The 17585-nt window shown below is 40.7% G+C and overlaps 1 long non-coding RNA gene and 1 pseudogene across 1 annotated transcript in view; both read left to right on the top strand.

Annotated features, from left to right (window-relative positions):
- LOC137219550 (uncharacterized) overlaps nucleotides 1-15528 on the top strand; it is a 38692-nt gene extending 23164 nt beyond the window's left edge. The window contains exons 2-4 of the long non-coding RNA XR_010941166.1: nucleotides 3141-3207; nucleotides 14310-14444; nucleotides 15294-15528. This is a non-coding gene — a long non-coding RNA (uncharacterized lncRNA). The remainder of the gene's footprint in view (nucleotides 1-3140; nucleotides 3208-14309; nucleotides 14445-15293) is intronic.
- A 1301-nt stretch (nucleotides 15529-16829) lies between these two features.
- Nucleotides 16830-17585, top strand: LOC137209233 (C-reactive protein-like; annotated as a pseudogene).

The following is a 17585-nucleotide window of genomic DNA, read 5'->3' as shown; positions in this document are numbered from 1 at the left end:
GAGCCTTCTTCCCTGAAACAGCAGGTGCCACAGCTCCAGATTAAGGGCCATTGTGATGATGCCCCTTAATCTGCTGTCACAACTTTTTATTGGTTTCTGGTCCTTTGACTTGTATTGCCTGACCCTAGTGCCTGTGGGTTTCCAGATTCCTAACTGCTGGCTTGGTTTTTTACCTACATACTTAATCTTGACTCCTGATATGCACCTGATTCCTGACTGTTCATTTGGCTTGAGTCCTATTGGCTTTTCCCATCCCAAGCCCCTACCTGTGATTCTTAGACTTGTTTTCTGCCTGGCTTCCCACCCTGGCTCTGATAATCCTCATCAGCACCAGTTCTGACTCAGTAGGGAGATTCAATCTCATTGAGCAGCGAGGTGAACAAGAGGACGGCGGAAGGAGTTGATAATCTCGCATCATCATCCAGCATCTGGCACGAATCTCACGGTCTTTTCGATCATGGGGTTGCTTTTACATGTTATAAGAGTTCAAAGAATACTTGAACAGAAGAAATCTTTTGTAATCAAGGGGCAATCATTGTTATTCTTTCCAGTTGTTGAGTTAGCTGTGCCTCTATAAATTGTAACATACTGTTCCAAGTTTTATTGAGTTCCTGAGGTGTCCTGAAATTAGGGTCAGTCCACGTCTCCAGGGAAGACCAGATCCATTCCTGTGATGCAGGATATTTGATAGAGTTCATGGGTGATCATTTCTACTGCTCCTCCCTCATTCTAAAAGTGAACAAAAGTCAGTTTCCCCACAGAGCCTAGATTTTTGAAATAACTTTACCTGTGTAAAATCCCAACTTATCTCAATAGGATATTGTTAAAGGAAGGAGAATTTCCCATCCAAGATAACTAACCCAAATCAAGGTCCTTGGGTGGGAAACAAAACTTAATATCTGATCCCAGCAAAGCTCTGGTATTTTGTCTTGCAGGCTTATTGAGAGTATATAACCATGGGTAATTTCTTGGACAAACGAACCCAAGATTAATTTCTCACCATTTTCTGGAAATACATTGAATACATTTGCAAATGAAGGTATGATGGGCTCTCAAACAGGAATTCTTTTAGAGCACTGTTTTTAAGAATTCACATTAAGCTTATTTCTAAAATTATAACTGACTATGACAGATAAGTTGATGAGTCAATGTCATCTCTTAGAGTTCATGATAATTTTAAGGGCATGTTATCAACCACATTTCTAACCAAAATCAAGCAATTTTGGGTGTGTCTCTTAAAGTAGTTTTCCACAATGTCATACTTTACCCTGTACTTGTAGCTGCTTTTTGGGCTGTAGGGTTTAGTGGGGCTGGGAATGCTGACCTCAGGAAGGATTTGGGACAGTGCTTGGCAATCCCATGACACATCAGTTGTCCTTTCCCGTCATCTATCTGGCATTGACTGGATCAAAAACAGAGCACTATTCCTGGTTTATGTTGAAATTCTCTGCTGTCCTTTGAAATCCCAAGTAAAGATTTCCTCCTATTGTGTAACTCAAGAGGTTTGATAAAGTATGATGTTTGTCATTCTGTTTCTGGAAATCTTTCTTTACAGAGGACACCTATAGGTGTTCTAGAGTTGCTTGAATGACAATTAGTCCTGGATGATGCAATAGAGGCCACAATCCAAGTCCGTGTAGCAATAAAACACATCCTACAGAAACAGAGACAGAGATAAGCAGGGGCCGTTCTAAGAGGGATGCAGCAAAAACTCAAAGGATCTATCACTCAGACAGCCAAGGTAGCGGAGAGCAGAATAGGAACACCAAGAAAACAGTCTCTGATAAACCAGTGCAGTAATTGGAAGTGTTTCTGGTGATGTGAAGGAGGACTCTGGAGGCCTCCAGGGTGAGATAAGTCAAGCAATCAACATGTCAAGGTAATTTGTTAGCAGTTCAGGCTTTGGGTCAATGTGTGTAAACCTGCCCACTATGATGTATGAATAACCTGAGGAGACTTGGCTGTAGAAAGACAATAGAAAAGTGGAGCCTGCTTGGACCTGACAAGAGGGGCCACTTGTACCTGTTAATGTAACATCTGTCCCAGTGAAGGCAGACCCTGATTACAAACCACTGATATAGTTAGAGGGGTAGGCATGGCCTCCATAAGGACAGCAGGGTTCCCACATTTCCCTGCTCTTGCTGAGTAGTTTTTATGGACTGATGCTCTCAAAAAGCTGCAAAATGGGAATAAAGACTTTAGTGATACTTCCTCAATATAGGCCAAACAGACGTTAACTATAACTGTCGGAACTCACACCAACTGTACACAGCACTCACCATCTCGCTGAGCCCACACAGATTATATACTGCTCACCCCATTGTTAATCTCACACCTGACTCTGTACGTTTCTCACTGACCTACTAAGCTCACACCAACCACACACACGCTTCACCATCTCAGTGATTTGACATCCACCCTACACTGCGCTCAGATGAGATCACACTAACAGCTGGCTGACTTCACACAGATTATACATTGCTGTGAAAGGTCTTCCTTTTTGCCCACTCAATACCTATATTCCCATTTTTTCCGAGAAATAAACCCTGGTTCTATTCAAGGTGGTGCTGTGTGCAGCTAGGAGACCACATTTCTCAGCCTCCCTTGCAGTTAACATTTGATTACGTAACTGAGTCTGACCAGGGAGACTTAAACAAAACTTTTTGGGTAGGACTCCTGGGAAGGCTTCTTGAAAGGGGACAGAATGCTGGGGCATAAACTTTTGCCCTTAGTCTTTATATTTTTTCCCCCAGTTTTGAAAACAGATATAATGGTCGGATCTCATCAGTTGTCTTGTGCCTTTGAGAATAGAAGCCATCTAATGAGAATGGTTTGTTTGTAAGTTAGAGGATACCTGGGTCCTTGATACCTTTGTGAAACTACAGTATCATCTCTGGGCCTTCTATCTTTTCATTTCTTTTACGTGAAAAAGTGAACCCTTAGTTTCGCATAAACCACTGTATCTGGGTCTCTGTTACTTCTGCTGAAGGCGGTTCTTACTGACACAACCCCTCACCATTCTTCTGGGCTCACGCTGACTATGCATAAACTTACCGTCCCCCTTGGTCAATGTGTACTCTGTATATTATCATTTGACTATGATGCATAAGTGGAACAGCTGTCTTTTTTTTAATGCCTAGATGACCCTCTGCATTTTCCTTTTGACTTGTCCAGTTGCATAAAGCAGAATGGACAAGAATCTCTGAGGTACGTATGTCTCTTTCTATAAATCTTAATGGAGAGAGGCTAAACCAGTACAACACAGTTGTACTAACACCAATAGTTAAGTGGTGCAGAGAGATTTGAGATCAATGGCCCTTCCTGTTCTGAGTCAGCACCAAATCATGTCATAGCCTTACTTCTGCATCACAGAGGCTAGGGTGGTACCCTCACGGGCAAACTTTATGATTTCCTAGCGTAAAGCTGAGTCACACCCACTACACTTCCCAAAGGGCTATATTGGAGAAAAAATGCACATTAATTTCTTTACCTTGCCTTGCTCCTTTCCCCCTAAAAAACCAGAAGAAATAAAACTCAAGATAGGGAGATCACAAGAGGAAAGCAGGAAGGAGAAAGATGGGCCTGTACCAGTGCGGCCCAATAAAGGGATACCATGTGAATGGTGCCCCCTGCAGGGGTGCAAAACAGTGGCCCTGGCTCATTCCCACCTCTGCTGTCTCAGCGACTATCAGAGTCCTTGGGGATTGGCTGTGGTGAAACTCTTGCTCTGGTTCCGTTCCTCCTTTTTCTTTTGGCAAAAGCCCCTTCCCCAGGCTTTAGCATGGTGGAGCGGCGGGAGGGGTCCTCTGAGAGGCCAAGTATTCAGGTGAATGAATTTTCCACCAAGGACTCTTCAGGCTCTAAAGAGTAAGATTGAGGAGGGTGGGATTGAAATCTCGAGACAGGAAGTGGTTACCTTGGTGTAATAATGTTACACCTTTGCCTGTTCCATCAGAACTAGGAATCATGACTTAAAACTTTAAAGCAGTATGCGTAGTATAAAAGTGAAAAGAGATTATTTTAAACAAGTAGTTATTGAGGGTCTGGACTCTACACTTCTAGGCCTCTGTTCTTAACTAGTCAGGTACCCAGAAGGACTAGAGGCTGCACCTACAAGACCCCTTTCATGAGACCCTTGACAACTGGCTGTGGCTGGCAGGCCTATGACTGTTTGGAAGCCTCAAGGTCATCCCTCAGATTTAGGGGTTGGGGTAGTCGCATTTCTGAGTCATGGTCACCCCCTCATTTTGCTCTTTATAGATTCCACTGGGGCTGGCATTCACACAGCCATTTCTTAGAAAAATAACCCATGTCAATTTTTTTTTTTACATCTTTATTGGGGTATAATTGCTTTACAGTGGTGTGTTGGTTTCTGCTTTATAACAAAGTGAATCAGTTATACATATACATATGTTCCCATATCTCTTCCCTCTTGCATGTTAATTTTTTGGTGATGGATTTCCTATCTCCTCAACCTCAGGAGTCCTACTTTCTGCCCACCCTGCCCTTCTCAACCTCTGGATATTATTTTCATGTTAATGACACATAACAAAGAAGGTGTTGCTTCAGGCCTTCATGCTTTCCAATCTGTCCCTGTTGTTACTTGTTGGTAGGGACAAGTACTTATTCCATCAGAGCTTCTGTTTCCTCATCTGTAGAATGAAGGCCAAAACATGCCCCTAGGACAAGTAACTCACTTGGGATTACTTGAGATTGACATATACACAGGGCTATATTTAGAATAGATAACCAACAAGAACCTGCTGTATAGCACATGGAACTCTGCTCAATATTCTGTAATAACCTAAATAGGAAAAGAACTTGAAAAAGAATAGATACATGTATAACTGGATCACTTTGCTTTACACCTGAAACGAACACAACATTGTTAATCAACTATACTCCAATATAAAATAAAAATTAAAAAAAGAAAAAAAGGACACGAGCTTATCAGTGGCAGAGTCCAGGCCTCCTGAAGCTCCTCCCCACGTCTTTTCCCATGACAACAGTAACTCCCAGCTTGTTGTGAAAATCAGATTAGGTGATGTGCTGAAAGGCATTTTATGCTCTGAGAAGCGACACGAAGAGCTCTGTGATTATTGTTAGGGATTTGGTCTCCCTAATAATCCTAGTGACAGAGTGAGGCCCTTGCTCTTAGAGAAAATTACTTTCCTTCACTGTTTTGTTTCTCCCACAAACCTCAGGGGAATGGATTTTAAGCTTTTGAAAGAGTCAGCTAATACTTATGAGGTTTTAAACTACAGTTGAGGAAGCTTCCATTGGCTCTTCCCAGTGTCTGAGTCCTCTCTGCTCTCACTGTAAGCTAGAGTTAGCTCTCCCCTCTGCCTCTAGAGACCACGGTCATAATGTCATCCCTTTTAGGTATACTATCTAAAAGGGATGTGTGTGTGTGTGTGTGTGTGTGTGTGTGTGTGTGTGTCCCTGCCAAGAGTCACAAGGATCCCTCCTGTGTCCTTATTTTACATCTATGTGACTCAGAGCCAAGCTCAGATTTTGTTGAGTTCTGTACAAATAAAAACCCTCTAGTGAGGAAGATTCTGAAGAAAGAACATTATTTGTTTCAGAATTTTTTTAAAAAATAAATTTATTTATCTATTTTTGGCTGTGTTGGGTCTTCGCTGCTGTGCACAGGCTTTCTCTAGTTGCGGCCAGCGAGTGTTACTCTTCATCGCAGTGCATGGGCTTCTCGTTGCGGTGGCTTCTCTTGTTGCGGAGCATGGGCTCAAGGCACGCGGGCTTCAATAGTTGCAGCACGTGGTCTCAGTAGTTGTGGCTCGTGGGCTCTAGAGTGCAGGCTCAGTAGCTGTGGCTCACAGGCTTAGTTGCTCAGCAGCATGTGGGATCTTCCCGGACCAGGGCTTGAACCCATGTCCCCTGCATTGGCAGGCAGATTCTTAACCACTGCGCCACCAGGGAAGTCCCAGAAAGAACATTTTGAGGAGACAGAGGCAAAGATGATCTTAGAGCAGGAGCAGGGTTCCTTTGGTGGGACTTTGTTAAGAACCAGTCTTTGGAGGGAGATAAAGGAGATACAAAGATGGAATCATTTTTGTCCCTGAAGGGATTAACACTGGCCATGGTGGTGGGGACTTTAGTCCTAACATCCTGGACTGGCCCGCGCTGATGTAGGAGATACACGGCAGTGTTCCCAGCTGTGGTCCTGGGCCCTGGTCCTCCCAGAGGACCGGGTCCTTCTGGTGCTGCTGGAAATGGCTCCTCCCACTTCTGTCTCAGGGTCCGGTGCCATCCCACTGGCGTCCACACTGAGGGGCTGGCTCTTCCTTTTCTCTCTCTGACCCAAGAACACTTCAGAGGGTCTTAGTGAGTCCTTGAGAGGAATCAGCTTCTTTAAGAGTGTTTGGTCACCAGAAATAATAGAATTGTAGGATTTTGAAAACCAAAGAGGGTCTCAGACACCTTACAATTCAAGGCTCTTATTTTATAGGTGAGGATACTGAGACCCAGAGAAGTTAAGTGATTTGTTCAAGCTTTTATAGCACAATAGTCTCTGTGTTAGGATGGTAAGGCAGGTTTCTTGATTTCTAATTAAATGCTCTTTTCTACTGAATCTTTTGTAATCAGGAAGAAGACATTCTTTTGATAAATAACAATAGGAGGGTTAGGGCAGATTCAAGAATGACTTGATTTACTATCTGGCAGTTGTAGCCATTCTAAGAGAAAATGGCTCTGGCTCTGAATTAGATTTAAGAAACTATCAGGGTCACAAAAATGCATGAATAAGCAATAATGTCCCTGTTCACACTTCCCAGTACTCTTCGTTCCTCTTTCTGTTTATTGTCCCAACTTCTAGTGTCTTCTATCCTAATAAACTAAAGGGTGCGGGAGGTACCGAGAGGAGCCCACGTAGCATGTTTATCTTTTAAAAAATGTATTATGTTTTTGTTCACTAACATGGGATTTACGAAAGCCCAGAAAGGAAAATAATAGGAAGGGCACATTTCCTTCATCTTGATCTCCACTGACCGATTTCCCTTGCGACCCAGGAATGTGAGCCTGGGCTTATTTCCAAGGCTATGCGTAACCAAGAACTGGAAATGGAAAACTTAGCAATGAAGTTCAGCAGTTTTCTTCTTCTGTTTTTAAATAAAATATACTTCAAGATGTGATTTAAATAAATTCACCTAGCATGTAAAGTTATAAAATAGTGTATGTTCTCACCCAGTGATGTGTTAGAGCTGACCCCTACTAGCTCACGAGAATGGACTGTTATTCAGGAATTATGGTGACCCTGTTGTGAAGTCATTGGCAACTTGAAATCAGTCACGATGGGAATATTTACACCAAGGAGGTCAGCAATTCTATAAATTAGGGCTTTTTTTTAAAAGCAGAGAGTCACTTTGCTAGCACAACAATAGCACATGAGAAGTTCCACTATTCAGAAGTAATCATTGTTAATTTTCTTATGTAAAACATCCAAAAAATGATTATTCATATGCTAGCACATATGCATGTATTATTTGTATTCATTTATAGAATGAAAATAATATTTTATGAAATTTTCTTGAGATTTTTCGTATCAACACATATAGATCTAACAACTCACTATTTTAAATTATAATATGTTATTATATGGCTGTACCATAGTTTATTTAACCAATCTCCATTTTTTTGTTTTGTTTTGTAAGTTTTTTTTATTGAAGTATAGTTGATTTATAATGTGTTAATTTCTGCTGTACAGCAAAGTGATTCAGTTATACATATATATGCATTCTTTTTTATATTCTTTAACCAATCTCATAATGATGGGTGTCCTTGTTTTGTTCTCTCCAAAAGTAGACCCTGAGACACGAGGTTGGGTGCAGATGGTTTATTTGTCAGGTGACTGAGGAAGCGCATGTGAGACAGTAGGCAAAGTGGGACAGGGAAAATCACGTTCTATCAAGAGTACAAACTATGGACATGATCTGTGGCTGTGATGTTGACTTTCACCAACTCTCAGAGGTAGTGGTTGTCAGGTTTCTCCACCATAAAGTTACTCTCCCCACCCTGCCTCCACACTTGCACCCTTTTTGCAGCCCACACTTAAGGGGGGGGTTACCCTCCTCCTCCTTCCTTACTCCCCCCTCCTTGAGGGTGGAGTATGTATATAAAATGATTTGGAATTCTTCAGCATGAGATCTTGGTTTCTTCCTGCATATTTATTTACTTAATCATTTACTTATCTCAATATGGGACTCATAGATATTTATTTTATACTTTGGACTATAATCCAATGTTAGTTTATTTTGTTGGCCAAATCGTTCCAGCTTTCAGTTGGCTCCTGTGTCCCTTTGATATACCCCTATCATTGTGGGTTATTATTTATTGATTTTGAGCACTTCCTTAGTTTCTGGGCTCCATTGGTTTTCTTTCTTTTTTTTTAATTGCCTGCGTTGGGTCTTCGTTGCTGTGCACGGGCTTTCTCTAGTTGCGGTGAGAGGGGGCTACTCTTTGTTGCACTGCATGGGCTTCTCATTGCAGTGGCTTCTCTTGTTGCAGAGCATGGGCTCTAGGCATGCAGGCTTCAGTAGTTGTGGCACGTGGGCTCAGTAGTTGTGGCTCACGGGCTCTAGAGCACAGGCTAAGTAGTTGTGGCGCACAGGCCTAGTTGCTCTGCGGCATGTGGGATCTTCCCAGACCAGGGATCGAACCCATGTCCCCTGCATTGGCAGGCGGATTCTTAACCACTGCACCATCAGGGAAGTCCTTCCATTGGTTTTTAAGGAATAGAAGCTTACTCCATTTACCTCAAGTTTTGAGTGGGGAGATTACATTTTATGGCAGGAAGTACATAAAGATTTACTCTCCTTTTCCTAGTCTAATGAAATGTGATGTCTAGTTATGCCTGACTTCTGAAACCACTGGGGTCAACACCCTACCCTGCCATGTCCCCCTTTAAAAGATTCTTCATTAGTAATTGTTAATTGAGGCTTCCAGTCTTTGCCTTTGGTCTTTCTTTTCTAACCAAGGCTAAATTTTTAAAAAACGTATGGCTTATGCTTTCCTGTTTCTGTAACTATTTCAGTGAGGATGTAGACCTAAGTTGATCTTGGCATTATATGTACTTGTGTGTACGGTGTGGGTGGAGGGTGAGGGGGTGGTCTCAGTTCCTGTTCCACAGCTGTGTACAAATAGTGTTGTCTCCTGTCCCTGAAGCCAAGATTTGGGCACCTAAGATAACCATACACCCTTAGTATCTTGTACTCTGACTTTTCTTCTTCTTTTTATCTTGTCTCTTCAGACTTCCTTTGCTTTTTTTGTAGTTCAAATGTGCATTTTAAAGTATGTTTGTTATATTTTACTCAGAATTTCTAAAGCTTTTATATTTAAAGCTTTTTAAGTCTGTTATGTTGCCGGAAATGGAAGTCCTACTCTTTACTTCCTCTTTTTTTAATCTCTTTTTTTTATTTTGAGAAATTAAAACCATTAAAAACTACAAGGTATTATTTCAAATATATCTTAATCTTCACCCAGAAATGGAAATTCTTTCATTTATTCCATGAATATTTATGTGCAAGACACTGTCCTAAGAATTTGGGATAAATCAGTGAACAAAACAAAAATCTCTCTTCCCATGGAGCTTACATTCTAGTGGGAGATGCGGGCAATGAATAATAAACATAATATACAATGATATTGCCTGATATTTAGAAGGGGATAGTGCTCTGAAAAAAACAAAACAAAGCAAAACAAAACAAAAAACCCAAAACAACTAGAGCAGGGCTTGGAAATTAAGAGTGTAGGATGTTAGACTCTTTTTTTTTTTGTCTTTTAATGTAAGGTGGTTCTAGCAAGCCCCACTGAAAAGATGACATTTGAAGGAGTCTTGAAGGAGATGAGGAGCTGGCTAGGTAGAATTCTGGGGGAAGAGCGTTTCAGGCAGAGGGAACAGCCAAGGCAAAGGTCTTAAGGTGGGAGTGTGACTGATGTGTTTGAGGAAAAGCAAGAAAGCCTGTGTGGCTGGAGCCAAGTGCATAAAGGGGACCTTGTGCGAGATGAGGATCAAGTAGAGGAGAGGGGTTGGTCATGGATGGACTTACTGGTCATTTGAAGAACTTTGTTTTTTCTCTGAGTTAACATGGGGTCCATTGAAGGTGGTTCTTCCCCCAATCCCCAAACTAATACAAAGAACTTTTTGTTTTTCCAACCATTTGAGAGTAAGTTGCCAATGTAAAGCCCTATTACCTGCCCCCCCATTCTTTACTGTATAATTCCTACAAAGACATTCTCCTCTATAACTATACAGCCATCAAAACCAAGAAACTAGCATTGATACTGTACTGCCATTCTATCCTCAGAGCCTCTTCAAATTTCACCAATTGTTCCAAATGTGTCCTTTTTATAGCAAAAGGATCCAGTCTAGATCTCACATCACTTTTAACTGTCAGGTCGCTTTAGTCTGAAAGAGTTCTTTGCACTTTCAAGGCATTGGCACTTTTGCAGGTTACAAGCTAATTACTTCGTACAATGTCCTCCTATTGGGTTTTGTTATTTGTTTCCTCATGATTAGAATTAGATTTTTTTTTTTGGCAGTAATATCACCGAATAGGCATTTTTCCCCCCTCACTTCATGTAGTCATGAGTACACAATTTGAATTTGTCCGTTACTAGTGCTGAAAACTTTGATCACTTAACTAATGTGATGTCAACCAGGTATCTCCCCTGTAGAGTTACTTACAGTCTTTGTAATTATTATAGTAAGTATTTTGGGGAGAGGTCACTTAAGACTACGTAAATATTTTTTTCCTAATCAAATGTTCACTGACTAGTTTATTCTTTTTTTCCCCCAAATAGTTTATATATCTGAATATAAATATTACTTACAGCAATGATGAGCTGGTTTCAACATCAGTTCTACCCCCCACGCCCACCTTCTAAAATGTACTCTTTGAGAAATCTTGTTCACATAAATAGATGAGCTCAGAACAAGTTTTATACTTGCACGTTGGCTTAATCCTTTGAACTCCTTCCAAGCTATATGCAAATCACAAATTCTCTATCATAAAAATGACACACGATGCTCTATAAGCTGATTACATTATCCTTAAGTTTGTTGAAAACAAAAAAAAAATTTAAACCTACCTTGCAAAAGGATTTGTTTCTTAATTTTCAATTTCTCTGAATTACACAGGAAAGACTTATTAAGACTTATCAATGACACTTCATTTTATCTATTGCCTTTTAGAAGTGTCTGTTTTACTTGATATACTTAGAAAGGTTTAGAATATTTTGAATATTAATTTTATAATATTTTGATAACATACATTTATGATGCACTTTTGGGGGGGGTAAAAGATATTGGCTCTGGAAATTTAACTCAGTTAATTTATGGAAATGATCCGCCATCAGACCTAATGATGGTGGGCTACTAATTATCATGCCAGGACAACAGGCGTAAATAACCGCCTGAGCAAACTGAGACATGTGTTTATGTTATCTAATGAACAGAGCCATGATCCATTGTCAGACCATTCAGCCGAATCAACTTCTTTTCTGTCAGAAAAAGTATGACTTCATATTCAATCCAAATAAACATGCTATTATGTATCCCCATGACAACCAGCTCACTTCTAAATGCAGCGACTAGCTGGGGATAAGATGATCCCATTTCCTCACACATCAATTTAAAAAGATACAGGCTTAACTCCCTTGATTTTACAATATTTACAATTTAAATAGCAACATCCAATACTCCCTGCAAGTCAGAACTCCATTTTTTTGCAACCAAAACTTGTTTATTAATAAAATCATGTTCTCAAGCTAACGCAAATTTTAAAGCATGGATAAAAAAATACATAAAACAATTTCTGTGTAGTCATTGTAACAATCAGGACCAGTTACATAATTTGCAGGGCCCAGTGCAAAGTGAAAATGTGGGGCCCCTTGTTCAAAAAATCAAATATTTCAAGATGGGACCATCAGAGCCTTAAAGCCAGCACTGGCTCTCATAATATGGGGCCCTTCTAAGGGCAGGTCACAGACCCAGCAAGCTGGCTGGGACAATAGTTTTGTTCTTAGAGACCCTTATGTCCCTAGTATAAGCTGAATCAATGTGAATAAAAGTTTTTAAATTTTAAAAATAGTATCACTGGTCACCCTGTGCATGCATTTTCTTCTCCATAAAAGTGTACACAATTTATTAACTGAAAACACCTGTGGATTTTCCTATCTGAAAGGCATGGGAAATCTGTCTATCACAATCTTTACCATAATCCGGTGAACAATTTCTCAGTGCCTCAGTTTCCTCATCTGTAAAATGGGGATAATGTACCTACCCTGAACTGTGAGGACTAATTGTGTTAATATGGGAATGCACTTAGAACAGTGTATGGCATATAGTAGAACTGTAGCTGTAGTAGAACAGAGTTGCAGAACTGTTTTCTATTATCACTATTATTATTATTACTATTATTATTCAGTAATTTCATTCGCTATACAAATTACAATAATGTCAGATAGGAATTGATTTAATGGCAGTGACAGACTTGGTACGTAAAATCTTTCTACCTATCAAAGGTGAACCAGGTATTATAACCTTTTCCATGTTTATGTAAGATTTGCTATTTTTCACTAGAAAAATAGTGACCTAGTGAGCAATGCTAATTCTGATGATGCTCTCCAAGCCAAGCATGTTTAAATGTTAAGCTTAGTGATAATTTTACCAGTGCCCTTAGCTTCCTTCACAAAAAATTAACTGGTTTAATTTTAAAGTCTGAACGTTCTGTAAATTATTATTGCACATTGCATTAGAGATATTTTTCATACTATTGTTTTACAATTTTTTTTTTTATGATGATCACAATGCAGAACTGTTTTTAGGAAGAAATTCATGGTATATGTAAGATTTATTATGTTTAGTTTTGGTGTTTTGCTTTTAGTTCATCTTTGGTAGTTCTTGGAATATTCATTGAAAAACTTCTGTTGTGTTTTGTCAGAGCTTTGGTCTCTTATAAAAACCCCCAAACTGTTGGTTTAATATGTCCAAGGAAATCCTCAGTCTGATTTCTTCAACACTCTGATTCTTCCTTAGCCACAGACTGGCAAATTTTTAAAAATTTAAATGATATAGACTTCTTTTACTAGAAAGCAACAGTACAATTCAAAATGGAAATCACATTTGTATAAAACACATCTGTATTAGCTTCCTAGGGTGCTGTAACAAAGTACCATGACCTGGAGGGCTTAAAACAACAGAAATTTACTGGTTAACAGTTCTGGAGGCTAGAAATCTGAAATCAAGGTGTCAGCAGGGCTATGATTCCTCTGAAACCTGCAAGGGAATCCTTTGCCTCTTCCCAAGTTTGGTGATTTGCCAGCAGTCCTTGGTGTTCCTTAGTTTGCAGCTGCATCCCTCCAATCTCTGTGTTTTGTCACAGGGCGTCCTCCCTATGTGTCTCTATCTTCATATTGCCGTCTTCCTATAAGGACACCAGTCGTATTGAATGGGGGCTCATTCTACTTCAGTATGATCCCATCCTAATGTAACTAATTACATCTGCAACAACCCTATTTCCCAATAAAATCACATTCTGAGATACTGAGGTGTTAGGACTTCAATATTTATCTTTTAGAGGGACACAATTCAACCCATCACAACATCCAATTAAAATATTTTTATATAAAAGGGTGAAATTTTACTTCAGAGTTTAAATAATATTAATTTATTCAGATATTGGAAAATTTGCATCACAAGATTTTCCATTAGAACATACAACCAAATAAATATACAACCAAATTCTAATTTTATATGTCAATACAATGTACTGTTTGTTTATGAGTAATTATATATTTTCATGGAATACATCTAACTACTTAGATTTATATTTCCTAAGACTATTATAAAAACATAAGAAATAAATTATGGAAAGAATCTTGTGATATAGATTACTCAAATCAGTAAGGTTCAGATTAAAATGATATAGAGTGAATATGCTTATCCATTTTAATAAAAATTATATATAATAAATTATAAAAATCAGATAACATATCAATTGTGCTCGTTCTCGTTACTTAATTTGTAATAACCTAATGTAGTGTGAAGCTAAGATTTTATGAAACAATGTCGTAAAAGGCATGGTATTTCTTCTGCAAATACGTGTGAACACATGTATCAAATTCTGGGGTTTGGCTTTTGGAGGTAAGTTAGAGTCATGTATTAATATCAGAAATCATTCCATTAACTTTATTAGACATCATGACTAAACTTTGTGCATACATGTGAAGAAGGAGAAAGACGTACACCTTAAAAGTCAATCAGTCTGTGCTTTTCATTTGTAAATGTGAAACAGGAGGTAGGAAAGGACAGACTATGAGATGCCTCAAGAACAAATGTGTGCTCAGAGGGCTCGGTTCCAGGAAAGACTTACATGGAAGTTGAGGATTTGCAAGTCGATTCCCTTGGAAAGTCTTCGTGCATCCAAATTGTGAGTGTTACTGCTTGGCGAAGCTTATGTCACATGGGGAACCTTAGCAGCAAATGATCTGGGAAATGTAGCTTTTAGCTTTCTAAGTAGGATAGGTTAGGAAGGTAAGCTAGGATGTGGGTCTTGAGTGAAACAAACTAGTTTACAAAATTTACCACTGTGGCCTTCAGTAGAAATTACCAACAGTGTGGCCTGAACTTCATGCTGAACAGACTTAACACTAAATCTGTGTGTGTGTGTACCTTATATTTAACATTGTGGTCTAAGAATCTCCTGGAAACTGTAGTAGCTGGCCCACAGGTACGTAGTCCTGTCCCTGTGAAGAGAGGTAAGATGATTCTTGAGTCCTGTAGCCAGAGATGAAGTGACTTTATTGGTGAGTGCAGACTAACTCATAAAACTCTAAAGAACAACACCTGCAAAGGATGAACCTGGAAAGAATCTAGATAACTTTTTCTATGAGTGCTTTATCAGATTTCATCCAACGTCTCATGTTAGTTATTTTTATTTCCTTACATCTGTTTCATTACTGTTTATGGTAGCAAAGAAAAACAAAACCTAAAGCAAAAGGTCTGTAAATTTACATGGAGGGGGAATAGCAAATAAATGGAGTAGAACTGTTGAGAGACATTGATTCTGTAGCAAATCAAGCGAGAAGCCCAAGAGACTGAGTAGGTCTTTGAAGAAGTAAAAATAAAATAATCCCCTAAGGAAAAGTAGAAATAAGAGGTATCCCCTGTGGAAGGAACATAGAAAATGGACCCAGTGTGGCTAACAGGGACCCAAAGTAAAATGGAACCAGGCAGTCATGACAGATCTGGCGTTCAATCACATACTTTGTGTTCTTAGAAAAACCACAGACAAACAACTATAAGGACTTCTGATTCCGCTAAGGGTCCTACCTGGAAAAGCCCCCAAGGAGAAGCTCCAGTGACAGCCAATCACAGAAGACTTGCAGTCAGGCTGAGCACTTGCAGTCAGGCTGCAAGGGCCATCCAGTCCCCTTTGCAAGTCCCCCAGCTGTGACTTCTGCAGGTTTTGCTTCTGAAAATCCCTCACCTCTTTCACCCTCCAGGGATGTACGTTGGGCACATATCCCCTGTTTGCAAACCTTGCAAACAATAAACCTTGTCTTTTGCTTTAAGACAACCCTGACTCTTTTCTGGGTTTTATTTATGATTTAGGACAACAAAGAACAGATGAAACAAGCTGAATCCATAGAGCTCATGAGAGGGATGTAAGAGCTGTTGGGACCTTAGCGTCCTCAATTATAAAGGAAGAGCTTTGGGCAAGGTGGTTGCACAACAAGGGTACTTTCAAGTCTGCTATTCATCAGTGAACATTCCCAAGGAGGTCCCATCACCACCGTTCCTGGCTCCTGGCCTGAATATGGACAGCGTTTCTGCCCTTCCAGGTCCTCCCAGTAGGACAGGGGAAGGGCAATAGCATTGGACCAGTAAGGAACACCAGGCTGTGTGGTTTCAGACAAGTCACCCAATATCTCTGAGGTGTAGGGGCTGGATAATCTCTAAAGTTCTTTCTAGCTCTGTTGTTCAATTGTGTTTCCCCCCGAAGCATGGGCTCTCTGTTCAGGTTGTTCCCTGGAGACCTATAAGTGGAGAAATGGGGAGCAGGGTGGGAACTCAGACCATAATATGGAGACAGAGACATCCTTTTGTCCCATCCCAATACATTTCGCCTTCCTTGACTTTGAATCTGTACCTCTTGGAACAGGACCTCTGCAGTCACAGGAATCTCTAATATGTAACCCACATAGACTTCCCTGCTGAGGATGATTTTCCTTCCTTTTCTGATAAAGCTTCGAATCTTGGCCCTATAATGCAGCTTTGAAGCATTCTTTGCACTAGTAATCGTTCCCTTCTACACCTCTGCAGGGTCTGTATCCAGGTTGCCCCTGTCACAGCCCTTGGTGAAGGGAGACATGTCTATTCCATAAAATGGAAGTGAAAACTTTATTCCTTTTGGCTCAGTTTTTCCCTCCCTGGGCCTCCAAGAGGGGCCACATGGGCAGAGTGTAGCCAAGCCTGGGAAGACACAACTGGCTTCCCCTAATTACCCAGGTTTCCAATCATTTTCTGAGTTGGAACTCCAGCACAATGCAACCCTAATCGATGTCCCTTTTTTGGAATGATTCTGCTACCTTTAGCCCTGGAGCCCTGACTCCTGGTCCCAAGGGGGCGAGTCTGGGAAATCATTCACACACCAACATTGATGGCCCCCCATGCTGTGGATATAAGCCCAGAAAGGAGTAGGTCTTGAGAGGTGGCATCTGAGTCATCAAGGCCCTGGACATCAGCCTCCCACATCCTCTCCATGAACGTGTCCTCAAGACCTGATTGTACTCAGCCGGCACGGTGAGCAGACATGGTGAAGCTGTTGCCATGTTTCCTGGTGCTCATCAACCCTCAGTGTTCTTTGCTCAGGAAGGTAGAGTTTGGTGAAGGCTGTGCCTGTGGTCTGGCCTGAGGGAACTGAGGTTGCTCAAAGCTGGTCCAGGGAACTCTTAGCATGGAGGAGGGTTAAGGGAGAGAGTGAGATATGTGGTCTCCTAATTTTATGGAGAAGTGAGAGAAGAGATCTTTGTGTTCCAGGTTGTCTAACTTCTTTCCTGTATCTCCTTTTCTCTCCAACAGAGAGGGGAAGGGTAGCCTTTGTGTTCCCCATCGAGTCACATGATTCCTTTGCTGCACTGGAGGTGGAGCCCATCAAGGCCTGGCACACAGATTATGATAGATTCTATGCTAACCTCACCCATGATATAGTCTCTAGGCATATAACAACCTGGAGCAAGAAAATGAGGTCCTCCTCTTTAAAGAAAAGATTGAAGTGTGTAGTGGGTTTGTGGGTGGTTCTGATACATTTTTCAAGATCCCGTAGAGCTCTCCTGGTCCAAAGCACCTCTAGGTGGGCTGGGAGTCTGCCCCAGGGATTGCAGAGCTCTGGGAGGATGGGAATCCCACAGTGAGGAGGAGTCTGGAGAAGGAAGGGATTCTCTATGGGGACAAAGGGAAGCATTTGCAGGGGCAGAAGCAGGATTCCTTTGGCGGTAACTTTGATAATCAGTCTTTGGTGGGAGATGTTGGAGATGTGAACTTGTGGGACTGTGCTGTCACCAGTTGA

Source organism: Pseudorca crassidens, chromosome 2, assembly GCF_039906515.1.
Source record: "Pseudorca crassidens isolate mPseCra1 chromosome 2, mPseCra1.hap1, whole genome shotgun sequence".
NCBI classification, from domain to species: Eukaryota; Metazoa; Chordata; class Mammalia; order Artiodactyla; family Delphinidae; genus Pseudorca; species Pseudorca crassidens.
Note: the sequence above shows the minus strand (reverse complement) of the source record. Positions and strands in the feature narration are given on the sequence as shown.